The 14,892-nt window shown below is 43.4% G+C and overlaps 1 protein-coding gene across 5 annotated transcripts in view; it reads left to right on the top strand.

The window, feature by feature from the left end:
* TLN2 (talin 2) overlaps window positions 1-14,892 on the top strand; it is a 484,588-nt gene that overhangs the window by 118,660 nt on the left and 351,036 nt on the right. Inside the window, exon 1 of one of the 5 annotated variants that reach the window (XM_066274648.1) lies at window positions 11,016-11,114. The exons of the other annotated variants lie outside the window; for them this stretch is intronic. The gene's annotated coding sequence lies outside the window, so the exon portion shown is untranslated. Of the gene's footprint in view, window positions 1-11,015; window positions 11,115-14,892 lie in introns of those variants that run through there. 5 annotated transcript variants of the gene reach the window in all.

The following is a 14,892-nucleotide window of genomic DNA, read 5'->3' as shown; positions in this document are numbered from 1 at the left end:
ATTTAACTTTGAATGAATAAGTAACGTTTTCAGAACATATGTCAGTATCTTAAAATCTCCTTGAAAATATGGGTTCAAACTTTGAGCATAAAATTTCTTAAAATTTAATTTAATTTAATTTTTTTCTTGAGGTAGGCAGGAAGAGAGAGTCCGGAACATTGTTCTGTTCCTGTGTGTGCCCTGACCAGGGAATTGAATAGGCAGCCTCCATGCTATGGGATGATGCTCCAACCAACCGAGCTATTCAGCCAGGGCTTTTTTTTTTTTTATTTTAAATTGATAGAGACAGAAAATAGGGAGAGGGAAGGGACGCTTTCATTTGTTGTTCTACTCAGTTGTGCATTCATTGTTTGCTTCTGGTGTATGCCCTGACTGGAGATCGAACCTCCAACCTTGTCACTTTGGGACAATGCTCTTAACCAACTGAACTAACCAGCCAGGGCAAGCATAAATTTTTGGTTAGTGCAAAATTATTTTAGACTCATGTTTTCTTGTTTAGATTTTTTTCTGTAATATTACTTACTTTTAGACCAGTGATGGTATATATATAGCCATTGCTTAACCCTTCCTTCTGTGAATAGAGTAATAGTCTAGTACAGCGGTTCTTAACCTGTGGGTCACGACCCCGGCCGGGGTCGAACGACCAAAACACAGGGGTCGCCTAAAGCCATCGGAAATACATACTTTATTTAAAAATGTATTGTATAATAAATACGTATTTTCCGATGGCTTTAGGCGACCCCTGTGTTTTGGTCGTTCGACCCCCGTCGGGGTCGCGACCCACAGGTTGAGAACCGCTGGTCTAGTACTTCTAGTCAGTCTTCTTTGTCTAATACTCTTAAACATACCTGTGATGGTGAGAGTGAACACTTTTGTGGATGAATCTACCATAAACGAGGCTCTAATCTCAGTGTTCTACTTATTTAGCCTTCCCAACAATCCTGAGAATTTAGGTACTGTTCCTGTCTCCATTTTATAGATAAAGAAACTAAACTACTAAATAGTGGAGTCAGGATTTGAACCAAGGAAGTCTGACTTTACGATTTCACATCTTAACCGTTATTCTATACTGCCTATACTGTCTGCATCGTTTGCTGGTCATGCTGACAGTGATCACCTTGGAGTGGGTCTGGATCTTGGAATGGCTACTGAATAAACATAGATAGGCTTTTCTGTAAGAATTACTCTTTTTGGGGGGTGGGGGGAGGACCCATGTGTGTTAATACCTCAGTTTGGATAATAGAGTATTTGTTTAGGCAGTGGTGAATAACAACATTTGTTACATGTGATTCCATTGATCACACTCCGTTTCTGTCATTTATTTTATAACTTTCTATCTTGTATAATAATATTATAAATGCAATCATATCTAGTTGGCATCTTTAATCGGTATGACTTAGCAAACTGTCAAAGGTCTTCCAATAGAATCATTAGACTTGAATTTCACTTGGGACACAGCTTTCATGTTTTGAGTGTACACCCACATTCACGTCCATGCTTGGCTTTTTTCCCCCTGGACGGAGCATGCTCTGCTATGACTGGCTCTTACAGCCCTCTGGGCCCCACCCTGTTAGCATCGCACTGATCCCGCAGAGCTGGGGAGAGGGGGTTAGGCTTCTCAGATCTTGACCTTCTGAAACCTCCTTTCCTAACTAACAGGACCACTGATGTGCGAGGCAGAGGATAGGGGCTGGCTTGCTGAGTCCCCCCTCCCCGCCTTCCTGGAACTCTCTGTTTCCACTCTGCCCCTTACTGCTTGGGCTCCCTTGAGAGAGAGAGATAGAATCCAGTGGCTTTTTTGATCTAGTGTCCACATCCTGTTGTTTCTCAATCAGAAAAGGAAACATTAAGACTGGGGTTTGGATAGGGATGCTAGTTTCAAATTCTGCATTTAAAAATCTTATTTTTGTAAGCCATGTGAAACAAAATATTCTTAATACATAGGAAAAGTTTTAAGGTTGGAATCCTTCCAATAGTTTTTCTCTTTCTCTTTGGTGTTGTCACTGGCTGCTTTAGTTAAGCGCCTTTTCCAAAATGAGCTGTTAAGATGTGGTCTGAGGGCCCCTAATGGGCCATTTCAGTGTTGCTGCTCATGGCAGGTGCTGCCAGCCCTTCAGGGTCAGCTCTGGGAGCCACCAGAGCCCACTGCCTCCTTGAGACCCAGGGCAGTGGGTCCATAACTTTGGTCCTGAAGTGTAGTGACCCAGAGAGTACGAGCCCTGGGCTTTAGGGTCAGTCAGACTTGGGTACGGGTTCAATTTCCTAAGCTGTAAATTTCCTAAGGGCACATACTGAGGCTTACCTTGTGTAAGAGTTCAGATAATTTAGGTAATGAGATGCTATAGAAATGGGTATGTTATAATAATATATGGATAATGCTATACGGATTTTGCATGACACATAGTAAGATACCACTTCTTTGAGCTGGGCCTAGGACTTCACATGTCATTTTTTAAAACTAAGTTATGGTGGTTGTCATTTGGGAGTCCCACATGGAACACCTCTTTTCCTTTTTCTCCATTAATCCGTGCCTGGTGACGTTCGCCTGCCCCACAGTGGCACTGTGGTTGGGTGTCTTGCAGTTTGCAGTTGTGGTGTGGACTGTGAGTGTCTGGTGACCAAGCACTGCTCCGCGGCTGCCTGCTGGCTGCTTCTAGGCCCTTCGAACAAAACTCAGAGAACTAATAAAATGCGTTTTGAGGATGTGAAAGAAGACTACCACCAGAGAAGCCAAATTCGCAGTATACAGTGATACCACGTGCTCTTCTAGGGTCCAGAAAACCTAGGTGCATTTAGAATGAAGTGTGAAAGGTAGAATGAAGCAGAAACCCTAGGTGCATTTAGAATGAAGTGTGAAAGGTAAAATGCAGGTTGTCCCCTGGCTGCTTGACCCCGGGTATTCAGTATTTACAGTTCTAAAGCACTTTGCCAACTGCCTCCTGCAGTGTTAGTGGGATGATTATTCATTGTGTTCCCTGTGCTGCTGAGTGCTAGGCTCTTCAGTAAGGCCTCCTGTCCTCAGTTTGGAGTGGCCGCCAGCCCATTGAGCCCTCCTGTGACCGTGCTGTTTCCGGGAGGATGATTAGGGCGCGATGAGGCAGCTACTAGCAGCCCTTGCTATCAGCGACAGGAACATGGTAAAAATACAGGCATCAGAGGAGTCCGTTAGTCTGTTTTTCGTATTTTGGAATGTTACTGAGTTACAGGAGAAGGGCTCCTAGGCATTGCCTGGGTGCCACATTCGTCTGTCAGCTTCCCTAACTGCTGTGTACCTTGCAGGAGCACCCCCCTCTGAGAAGTGGAGTTCTTTCTGCTTTGACAGAGGTTGCTTTGTGGGAACTAGAGCCATGCTTTGTGCAGTTCACCTTTAAATGTTAAGGATTCATCTCAATTTCATTGACTGACTTCTATGGAGTAACTAGAAATTGATGTATCTAACTCAGGATGAGGCTACTTTTGTTCAAACCATTCTCTTGAGCTAGGGTGGAATGAGCAAGCCCATTTTTCCTAGATTCCTTGTCTTTAGTTAAAACAAAAATAGGTCTTTAGTTTGCCTTCAGGTGGCCTTCCTTCCTTCCTTCCTTCCTTCCTTCCTTCCTTCCTTCCTTCCTTCCTTCCCTCCCTCCCTCCCTCCCTCCCTCCCTCCCTCCCTCCCCTCCCTCCCTCCCTCCCTCCCTCCCTCCCTCCCTCCCTTCCTTCCTTCCTTCCTTCCTTCCTTCCTCTCTTCCTTCCTTTTTGAGTGTTTTTTGAGAAGCCATCATCATAAAACAGCAGTGACCCTGGTTGGTTCCTTGCTTCTCTGTAAAGGACTGTGACTTAAACACCTTTGTGTGGTACCCTGGCTTTCAGCGTCTAGTTGTGGCCGGCGGCCACAGTCATACCCTTTGCTGACCACCAGGCTCTCGTCCTAGGTCAGAACTAGACAGTGAGAAGTCTGAGATTAGTACTGTTTAGTTGACTGTTTTACACTCTTGCCATGTTGCACATTCATATAGCCCCTTGATGTCGCTGTGTAGTTTGGGTCATGACAATGGGAAATTTCACTCTTTTAATTAATGGTGAAATGCCTACATTTCACTGAAAGAACACCATTTCTAGGGCCCTCTGGCTGATTTTTTTTTGTCTCTGTGAGTATCTCATTTCTGGGCTTCTCTGTGGTTCAGAAATGTCTCTTGGTTGAAAAAAATCCCATTTTTGTTTTCTGTATTTAAACTTTTCTTTATTCTTGATAACATACTGATCCTAAGTAACCTGGTAAAGACCCTGCGTCACAGAAACAGAATTCTGTACAGGCTTTTTTTTTTTTTTTTTTAAAGCAGCGAGAGAGACAGACAGGCTGGAAGGGAGAGAGATGAGAAGCATGAGTTCTTTTTTATGGCATCTTAGTTGTTCATTGATTGCTTTATCATATGTGCCTTGACTGGGGGTTACAGCAGAGCGAGTGACCCCTTGCTCAAGCAACCTTGGGCTTCAAGCCAGCGACCATAGAGTCATGTCTATGATCTCACACTCAAGCCAGTTATCTTGGGGTTTTGAACCTGGGTCTTCAGCATCCCAGGCCAACGCTCTATTCATTGTGCCACCGCCTGGTCAGGCATTGCTTTTCATTGCTAAGTCTACCACTCTCATTTCCCTGTCAAGATGTTTATTGGTATGCTTAACCAACATAGATAATTGCTCAGAGGCATAATTTTCCCTTTTAGATTTTCTTTCTTCTAATGTGTGGCTTTTGAAGTTTTGTAATTGGATTAGCTTGGTAGACAGAGTCAACTATTGATAATTCTTGGGTTCCCCTTGTGTTAAGGTAAATAAACAAAATTAGGAGATATTTGATATTTGTTTATATGTGGTTTGTCCACTGTGTCTCTGTTTCTTGGAAGTAGAAACCATTCTAAAAAAAAACCCTATATTGCATTGCTGGTTTGGGTCACAGTGTTTGGGAAAGAGCACTCCATGGACATTTGCAGACTTACATTGCTGTTCTCTCCTGCTTGCATTGGTAACATCTTTTTCCTGTTCACAGAGCTTGTAAAATGGAAGACTCAGTCTTAAGTCTTCTTCTTCCAGCCCACATTTCAACACCTTTTATTATGGACTGAATTTCTGTCCCCTCAAAATTGATATGTTGCAAACCTAACTCCCAATCTGATGGTATTGGGAGACCGACCTTTGGGAGGTGATCAGGTCATGAGTGTGGAGTTCTCATGAATGGGATTAGTGCCCTTATAGAAGAGACTGTCACTATAAAGGGTCTCTCACCCTCTCCACCATGTGTGAAGACACAAGCAAGAATATAGCCATTGTGAATGAGGAAGCAGAACTTCACTAGACACCAAATCTGCTGGTGCCTTCATTTGAATTTACAGCCTCCAGAACATGTGCAAACAAGTTATTATTTAAGCCACTGAGTTTCTAGTAGTGATGTTATAGCAGTTTGAATTGTCTAGCACACCCCCTAAAACTCCTTATTCTCAAATGAATGACATATAAATCCAGTTGACCATATGAGCTCTTCTCACGAGGATGACCTGTGTCTTTCTATCCTTACCTCATCTCCCCAGGCCATCCCCGTGTGGTCCAGCCAGAGGAAGCTCTCGTCTGTGTAGGCACTTGTACCTTTGCCATGTTTTCCCTTTGCTTGTTGTACTTGTGCACCTGTCACTAGGCGTAGATGTCCACCTCATTCCCCAAAGCCTAGCTTCAGTGATTCCTCCTTTGCTGAGCCTTTTCTGGTCCACTTACCGCCTGTGTGTCAGTTCATGTCTTCCTTACTCGAGCCCCTGTGACAGGTTGTCTCTTCACAGTGCTCATGCACTTGGTTTGTCTTAGAGCTCCCTGCTCTGTTGTAATGTTGGATTTCCTTCATCTTGGTGGGGGAGTGTTCTGTAGCCTGAAGCCAGTGTGGGCAGTGGAGGGAGTATATCTCATGGCTATATAGACCTCGGCTTATTCCTGCTCCTGAGTTGTGTGTCCTTGGACAAGTCATTTAAACCTCTGGTTACCCCATCTGTGAAATGGACCATCACTCTCACCTTGTAGGGTGATTGTGAAAATGACAAATGATATGGGACAGACATGTAAGGGTTCTAGCAGAGTGTCCCATATTTGGGAAGGACACAGTAAATGCCAGTTCCTTTCCTAGTCCTCAGTCCACATGGGGTCTTAGAAGGTCTACGTGAAATTGGTGCTTAGTAAATATTGATTGTAAACCTTCCCAGAGCCTATACAGTATTTTGCAGTTACAGACTAAGTTGGCATAAAACCCTCTAGCAGTTAGTGGGAGCTATGACTGGCTCTATTTCATAGATTTCTGTCTTTCCTGGGGGCAGAGAATGTTCCAGATCTCTTACACATTAATCCCTTCTTCCTTCTGCCTATTAAAATAAAAGAGAAAGACAGTTTCTTGTTGGAAAGTGGGCAGAAGCCCCAATATTACTTTCCCTATAATTTGGAGGGCATACCTTCCTACTTTCTTGCTGAAATTATGTGCACAGCACAGTGACTTGCCCCCTTCCCTCTTGTCACAAACCTTTTGAAGGCTACTGGCTTAATATGCACACATCTCCAACCTTTCCTCAGTTCTTTTCTGTAATTAATTTCCCAGAGACTCTTTTATTATTTGAGAGCAAAACTTTTGAATAGATTGTAAATGAGGTTTTGCCTGATTTCATTATGTCAGTAGAATTATCAAAAAATAACCATAAAACTTCCTCCATTGTGTGATATATAATTCTGTTAGACAAATATATATGATTCCTTCAAGCAAAATGTTAATGGTCTCCCTTTACAAGTATGTATTACATGTTTGCAACAAAGTTTTAATGCTTTTTATTTATTTTTTTCTTTCAAAGGCCTTTCATAACTTGTATTGGGCAGATGAGGTTGTTTAAAAGAGAGAATTAATTCAGAGTAGTCATTAGCATATAAACATCATCTGACCTTCAAGTATCCCTGAAGAAATTTTAGCAGTCATGTGACAGAGGGAAGAACAACAGAAATTGTACCAGTCAGTTTGATGTGTTATTTCAAAATACAGAAATGAAGTTTGTGTCAGATTGTGATTATAATTAAAGTGTTAAAGACTCAGAGAGCTGTAAATTGCATTTAATCTCTCAGAAGCCCTTACATGAGTATTCAACAGATATTATGACTCAATTATTGGCATAGCTCATAAGAAGAGTTAAGTCAGCTTCTATCTTTATCTTGTCGGAGTGCGGAATCAACAAACTGCGGAAGCGGACACTTGCCATGAAGATAGTGAAAGAGTAGGATGGGTTTCTCCTGCATACCTCACATATAGCAAGGGGAACAGAAATGTATGTTTTTAACGTTTTGGCCGGAGAAGCTGGTATGGTGCAAAGTTACAGATTTGGGATGTTAGAACACCTGTGACTTTGAACTCCCTACCCACCTCTGATTTCTTGTCTGTCCAATGATGTTGCTGAAGGTCTGTTCTAATGCTAAGATCTTTATCATTTCTATTTCTCTGATTTTTGTGATTTTATATTTAAAGCTATGTGGTAGATGGCTGTCTCCAGTCACCCCCCCTCGCAATATAATTTTAATTCCTGAAAAAAAAAAAGAAATTTATTGCATGTCAGTGAATGCTGTTAGCTCAGCATCATGTGTGAGATTCATCCATGCCATTGTTTGCCACATTTGTTAATTTTTATTGTTGTATAGTAATCAGTTGTGTGAATATACTGTAGTTTACCCGTTTTTACTGTCAATGGATACTCACAGTTTCTAGACTCTTTGCCAAAGAGCCAGAGACTATACTGTTGTTTTCTGGTGCACCTGTGCACAGGAATTTAAGCTTTCCTTTCCCCTTTTGAGATCAAACTACTGCAGAGTCCTATGATTTGTCAAGGTTAGTAAACTTTCTGATGCATATTTTCACTTAAGGAAGGAATGGTAGAAGGTTGGCAGGATTGCTACTTACATAGACATCCTTAGGCTACCTGTGTGGACATGCTACCAGTGATCCGTGCTATAGGGAGAACACCATATGGTGTCTGGTGTTTCCTTTGCTCTTCATTTTCACTGCTCTGTATACACGTTGGTTTGTGTTTTCTACCAGACTCCTGTGAAATCTTTTGGCAGTGGAGAGTTCCTACACTATAAATAAATCCAGCAGAGCATGCTTGACCTTCCTCTTGTGGGCACTCTGCCTTTCCTTTGTGTACCATATAGCTACACTTGTGATATGTCCCTTCCATACAGGTGTTATTGAACCCCATACTGGCAATTTTTTAAAAAATTAAGTGGGAGGCGGGGAGGCAGAGAGATAGTCTTCTGCATGCACCCTGATCGGGATCCACCGGCAAACCCTCTATGGGGAATGCTCTGCCCATCTAGGGCGTTGCTCTGTTGCTCAGCAGCCGAGCCATTTTTTTTTTTTAAGCACCTGAGATGGAGGCCATGGAGCCATCCTCAGTGCCCAAGGCCAACTCACTCTAACTGAGTCATGGCTACAGGAAGAGGGGGGAGAGAGAGAGAGAGGGAGAGAGAGAGAGAGGAGGGGGAGGTGTGGAGAAGCACATGGTCACTTCTCCTGTGTGTCTTGACTGGGAGTTGAACCCAGGACTTCCACACACCAGGCCGATGCTCTACCACTGAGTCAACCGGCCAGGGCTGGCAAATTCTTGATTCAACAAAATCCCTAGTGAGGAAGAGCAGCTCCAATATAATAAGGCTTTGACCCAGAGGTTGCTGACATCTGTGTAGGCGAATCCCCAAACTGAAGACATGGAGAACGAGACTCCTTTTTGAGGATTATCCAGTCCAGTCATCTCTTTTTATGGATGGAGATGCAGGTTTAGAAAAGTAGAGTGACCTGTCCAAGTAGAATCCATGTTTTTCTGCTGTTCATGTTGCAGCTTGTCTTAAATTATTTATTGACTGAGGGTAAGGCAGTATTGAAAGAGGACTTGATGTGCTCACAATTTATTACTGGTCTTGTGCAATGAGACCTTTTAAATTAGTTCCAGAATACTCTGTGATTTTCTGTTCTCTCCTCTTGCCTAATCACACACAGCATCCTGCCCTCCTTGGTTTATGTTCGTGGTGTTTTATGTGGGCTGTAGGTTTATTTTGGTCCTAATCACATTACACTGACATCTCGTTAGCGGTGGTGCTGCTTTGCCTGAAGAATTCTAAATCTCACTCGAGATTAGTTTTGCCTACAAATAAGACAAAATTCATGTCAGAGGAGGGAACATATTCACTGTATGGAATTGTCAGTGACCTATAATTACCGCAAGTCCTTGGATTTCAACTTTGGGTGAATGTTTGCTTCTGTGCAGCTGCTACTGCCTCGATTTCCCTTCCTGCCCTTTTTTTCCCCCCTGTCTAGGGCCTGTGTCCTGTGTCCTGCATTGGGTATAGGCAGTCTATGCCTGCTTTGCTTAATTGGACGGAAGCTGTGGTAGGCAGGTGATCAATCATATCGCTCACTACTCATTTGCTCTGTGCTGTGCAGTCATCCCTACTAGCTGTGCCTTGCATCATTTGGATAGCAGAAAGTTGTTTCTGAGCCGCTTGTGTGAGATTTCAGGTAGGAGATGAGGTAAGCAATTGCAATGATGAGGAGGCAGAATTTTTTTTTGATGAACTTGGCCCTGAGTTTTCTTGCAAAGGTGTAGGCTGGCTAGAGAGGATCGAAAGGTATTTCCTTTGGGCCATCAAATAACGGCATTGCTCTAACTGATGGTGGAGATTGGAAGACAGTGCAGAACGGTTCCCTCCCATTCAGCACGTGGGCAGCTCCTTGCTGGTACCGTCTCGCTGAAGATGAGTGACTACAGATGAATGAGCTAATCACATTGCAGGGGAGGGTGGACATTGTTGCAGCCCAGGACAGAGAGAGGTTAGGTTATTAATTCAGAGCATCCCTCCCCCTCCCCCTCCTCCTGTTCTGCACCTTAGTTCATCCCCCTTCTGTGCGCAGACTCTGCCTTTGCTCTCAGTCTGTCTGTCAGTCCCTCCTGACTGCTCCTTGGGCTCACCCCGTGCTCGCCCCTCTCCGTTTGTCCTGCCATTTTCCTTCATACCCGATCTGCTGTGAATAGAGAATCACAGTAAAGTTGGAAATGTTTGTTCTGTTTGGAATAAAATGTGAAGTTTCATACTTTTGTTTGAAAAATGGCTGAGTTAAACCCTCATAGAACAAAGAAGCCCCAAGCAGTGTCAGTCCTGCTTCTCTTTCTCAGTTTGTGAGGGGCTGTGGTTGTTCGCCTCCACTTCCTCTTGTAGGGCACTGGAGAAGAATGGGGTAGTGATTGCTGTTTGGTAATGAACCTGAATAATTCGTCCCCACTCCAACTATTTTAATTTTGTGCCTATTTGTTTTTTTCGCAGACATAACCTTGCCCTAGAGATTGTTTGAGGGCTTTGCTTATAGTCTAGGTCAAACATACCGTTAATGTTATTGTAAGAGAAAGAGGAGCTTTGTATCTTACCGACATTGCTTACTCTGAGAAACTAACGTGTCCGCCCTGCTGCGGAACATACCGATTTGATGGTACAAGGGTTTGCTGGACCTGTTGAGCAGATGTGTTCTCCCTCTCTCACCCTTCCTTTCTTTTTGAAATAATTGAGAGACTCAAAAGCCTTGTCCTAGCTCTCCTCCTTACTTATTTTATGTCCCTGCACATATTCCTTAAACTGTGTTAACCTCAGTTGTTTTATCTGAAGAATGGGAGTAATGATTTTGCCTATCTGTCAGGTTGCTGTGTGGAGTGAGGAGGTGTATAAGGCCCTTACTTCAGGCCGGGCAACATAGTGAATACCCAGGAAGTGCTGGCTAGCAGCTCTCCTTTTTAGTTACTTGTGCCTAAGGCAGGAAGGGAGCGCAGGGCTTGGGGAGATAGGGAGAATGTAGCTTTTGAAGACAAAAAGATTTTGCTTCAGATTTCAGGTCCCTGCCCTGTGGGAAAAACAGAAGGCAGTAGGAAAAGATGACCAAATATGAGATGGAGAGAAGCCAGAGGCATGACTGTGTAGGAGCTGAGCAGTGCTGGTGAGGACAGGACTGTGTGGACACCACTCATCCACGGGTCACCGTGCTTGGAGCCTACTCATGGGCACATAACACACACAGCATATGATGTTAGGTAAGATTTTAAACTTGTCTGAACCTCAGGTTCTTCGATTGAAAATTAAATTCCTATCTGCCTCTTGAGAGTGTTTTGAGGACTAAGTGGGAGAATTCATAAAAAAGTATGGGGCACAGTAAAGAGCCACTAACTGTTAGTGTTGCCTTTTTCGTGTGGGGTGGAAGTAGAATGCTGAAGGAATAGACAGTAGTTGAGATTTCTTGAGCACTTACATGTGCCACACAGAGTTCTAAGTGTGGTTGGAAGTATTAATTTGTTTAAGCCTCGGAACATTGTAAGTGTAGTTACTACTCTTCCCATTTTACTGGTGAAGAAACGGAGGCATGAATGGTTAAGCAACTTGTCTGGGGTTTTAGCTGTTAGTGGTAGAGCTGGGTGAACTCAGTCTGCCAGAGACCTCAGGACTGATTTCCGAGTTGGGGCTTTTTTTTTTTTTTTTTTTTCAGGGACAGGGAGAGAGTCAGAGAGAGGGATAGACAGGAATGGAGAGAGATGAGAAGCATCAATCATTAGTTTTTTGTTGCAAGACCTTAGTTCATTGATTGCTTTCTCATCTCATATGTGCCATGACCATGGGCCTTCAGCAGACTGAGTAACCCCTTGCTCAAGGCAGCAACCTTGGGTCCAAGCTGGTGAGCTTTTTGCTCAAACCAGATGAGCCCGCGCTCAAGCCGGCAACCTCGGGGTCTCGAACCTGGGTCCTCGGCATCCCGTCCGACGCTCTATCCACTGCGCCACCGCCTGGTCAGACCCAAGTTGGGGCTTTTAAGCCAAGCCAACCCTTTCCTCCTGACTGTGCTTAGGCAGGTGTCACCCAAACAGTCGGGTTTGTGTAGCCCAGCACCCTTGGGTGGCAGTGAAGTATTTCTCACCTAGTTGGTTAATATCTCACAAATGTTAATAGGAACCAAGTCATAGAAGTCTTGGCCTGACCAGGTTGATTTTTCTGTTACTGCTCATGCCTTTATTTTAAGCTGCATCCTTACTGGTTCCTAAGTGAAACACTGGGGAACTTTGCTTCCTACACCTTTTCAATATAAATCCTTAGCAGGAGATGATGATAGATTGTTAAATAAGCTTACCCGTGGAAGTTCTGCCTCTGCAAAATGGTGGATTTGAAATTGATGCTTCCAGCATTCTCCTACCTTCATAGGCTGACACAAAGTTTGCCAACCTCTAGAATCAGGCCAGAAAGAAAAAGGGATGGGGAAAAAAGAAGATGGGTCTCATCAGTAGTACAGAAGGAGTATAATTTGTAGCAACTAATTTCTCTTTGATGGCTGAAGACTATAAAATTGGTTATACAATTTTTAACAAAGCTTAGTCTCTAGAAGGGAGTGCATATGAAACTGCAATTGTATTTCTAATAAAACATTCCTGGAGTTTTTAAAAAGTCTTTTACTGAGTATATTAAAAAGGGGGGAAATGTTTGGGACAAGTACTGAGGACTAGAGGCCACCTTTCTTTGGGGATCTGAAATCTTTATCACTGTAGAGTGATGTGCCTCCCAAAGCTGTATTTATTGATTGTCCCTTCTGAAGAGAAATGGCACGTATCTATCTCCCTGCTTCTTGGGAGAACCTGGACTTTGCTCCTGAAGTTTGTCAAAGCACAAGGGTTGTCATGTTACATGTACACTTGTATGTGTATATACACAGTTCCAAAGACTTACTGAAGTGGCTAATAAGAGAACCCTTATAGCATCCATCTTTCATGCACGCGATGTATGGAATTGTGAATAGCTTTTATTTCTACTCCTCTATTGGCAGTGGAAAAATGAGTCAAACTTTTCTTCTGTCTTTGAAGTACAGGTTGTAACTACAGTGCAGGGACCTACGGAAGTCGATGAAAAGATGACCATATATGTTGTTAAGTGGGAAAAGGAGCATGAAATTGCAGATATAAGGGGTTCAGTATTATTGAACTATTAGGTTTTTTTTTAAAGTGTATGAATCTAGCTATTTTATACATTATATTTACTAGTGGGGTTGGATGGTGCAAACCTGGACAAATAAGAAGCTGCCATTCATTCCCAGCCTGTCTCCTGGTTCATAAAGTGGGTTAGAAATATCCACCTCATAGAGAAGTTGTGAAGAATAAGCCCAGAGACACAGGTGGAGAGTTAAAATTGTACTGGGCATATTGTAGCTGTTCAGTTAATAGTAGTTGACATTTGCATGGAAAATGCTTGAAATAATGTTTGTCTAACTAGTCACTGGGGGTTATTTTGGTGGAAGTGGGGATCTGGGATGGCATTAGGTTTGAATTTGTTCCACCAGCATGTTATACCTTTGTTAGCTGGAAAATAAAATATTTTTAAAGATCTAAGGAAGAGAATGATTTATAAAGTAGTCTCATTGATGGCTTTTCTTTCACTCTTGCTAGGTTGTTTTACTAGAGACATTTTAATGTTGTATGCAGTTGTCTGATTTTTTTTTTAAGTGAGAGACAGAGAGGGACCCAGAGAGAGAGAAACAGAAAGGAAGGGAGAGAGATGGGAAGTATCAGTTCATAGTTGCGTCACTTTTAGTTGTTCACTGATTGCCTCTCATGTGTACCTTGACTGGGGGGGGGGGGGGGAGGTTCAAGCCAAGCCAGTGACCCCTTGCTCAAGCCAGCGACCATGAGCTTTAAACCAGTGACCTTTGGTCTCAAGCCAGTGACCATGGTATCATGTTGATGATCCTGCACTCAAGCTGATAAGTCTGTACTCAAGCTGGAGACCTTGTGGTTTCAAACCTGGGACCTCAGCATTCCAGGCCGATGCTCTATCCGCTGTGCCACCACCGGTCAGTCTATAGTTGTCTGATTTTGGAGAGGACAGTGTATGCTTAATTCCTTACATACTTTGTCCTCACCAGGGTAAAGGGTTAAATTAGAGGCTTTTGTCCGGGTGGCTTGCATGGAATAAAGGACAGTATTCTACTTGACGTTCTAATTTTCTCTTCTTACTGTCATCCCTTTGTCCCTCACATAGTAGACTGACAATGAAGTGTGTCTGGTCCTTTGAATTCTGGGCCAAAGGTGCTTCACTTGCATACCTGAAGCTTGAAGGTAAAGCTGATCCTAAATAGCTTTGAGGAGCACTGTAGATCATGTCCTGGCCTTGTCTGTGCCCTGTGGCCGAGCTTCTTACGTCTGTGCAGTGATTTTGAGGAAAGCAAAAAAAACAGCCAATGTGAGGTCTGGGGGCCCTGGAGTCAGGTTAGCATGGCCTCTTATGGACATGTGGCTCGAATTGTTGACCCTGGGTCCTGACAATCGGTGGTGAGATTCTCAAAGATTAGAGAAAGCAGGACATCCGAGTGGCTTTCCTTTTATTTTAGAGGGAAGATATCAAGAAACAAAAGAGAATCTATGTCAGTAAATCCTGGGGAAAAAAATTTCTTCCTGGCTTTGACAAACTGAACAGCTGGTTGGTTTCTGTGTTTCCTCCCGGGATTGGTTTCCAGATAAGGTTTTAGGCTCTCTGGTGGTCTGCTCGTCAAGTTCTCTTGAATGAGATCTGGGTCAGCTTTCCAAGGATTGCTGCCCAGAGTGTGTGGGCAGGTCTGTGCTGGGTCCTGGCGCCTGGGCCCAGCACCCTCCTGCGCACCCGTGGGCTCTGCAGTTACCCGCTGCTAATGAGCTCGGAGGTGAAAAACAAACTTTTTGTAGGAGATGCTTTTCAACAGGGTGTATATTTTCTACTTTTTAAGATTACCGTTTGTTTTTTTTAATTTTAAATAAATCTGACTTGCTAACTCCTGAGGCTTTCTAAGAATGTTCTCCTGTT

This window comes from Saccopteryx bilineata, chromosome 4, assembly GCF_036850765.1.
Source record: "Saccopteryx bilineata isolate mSacBil1 chromosome 4, mSacBil1_pri_phased_curated, whole genome shotgun sequence".
Classification (NCBI taxonomy): Eukaryota; Metazoa; Chordata; class Mammalia; order Chiroptera; family Emballonuridae; genus Saccopteryx; species Saccopteryx bilineata.
This window is presented reverse-complemented; position numbering and strand designations above follow the sequence as displayed.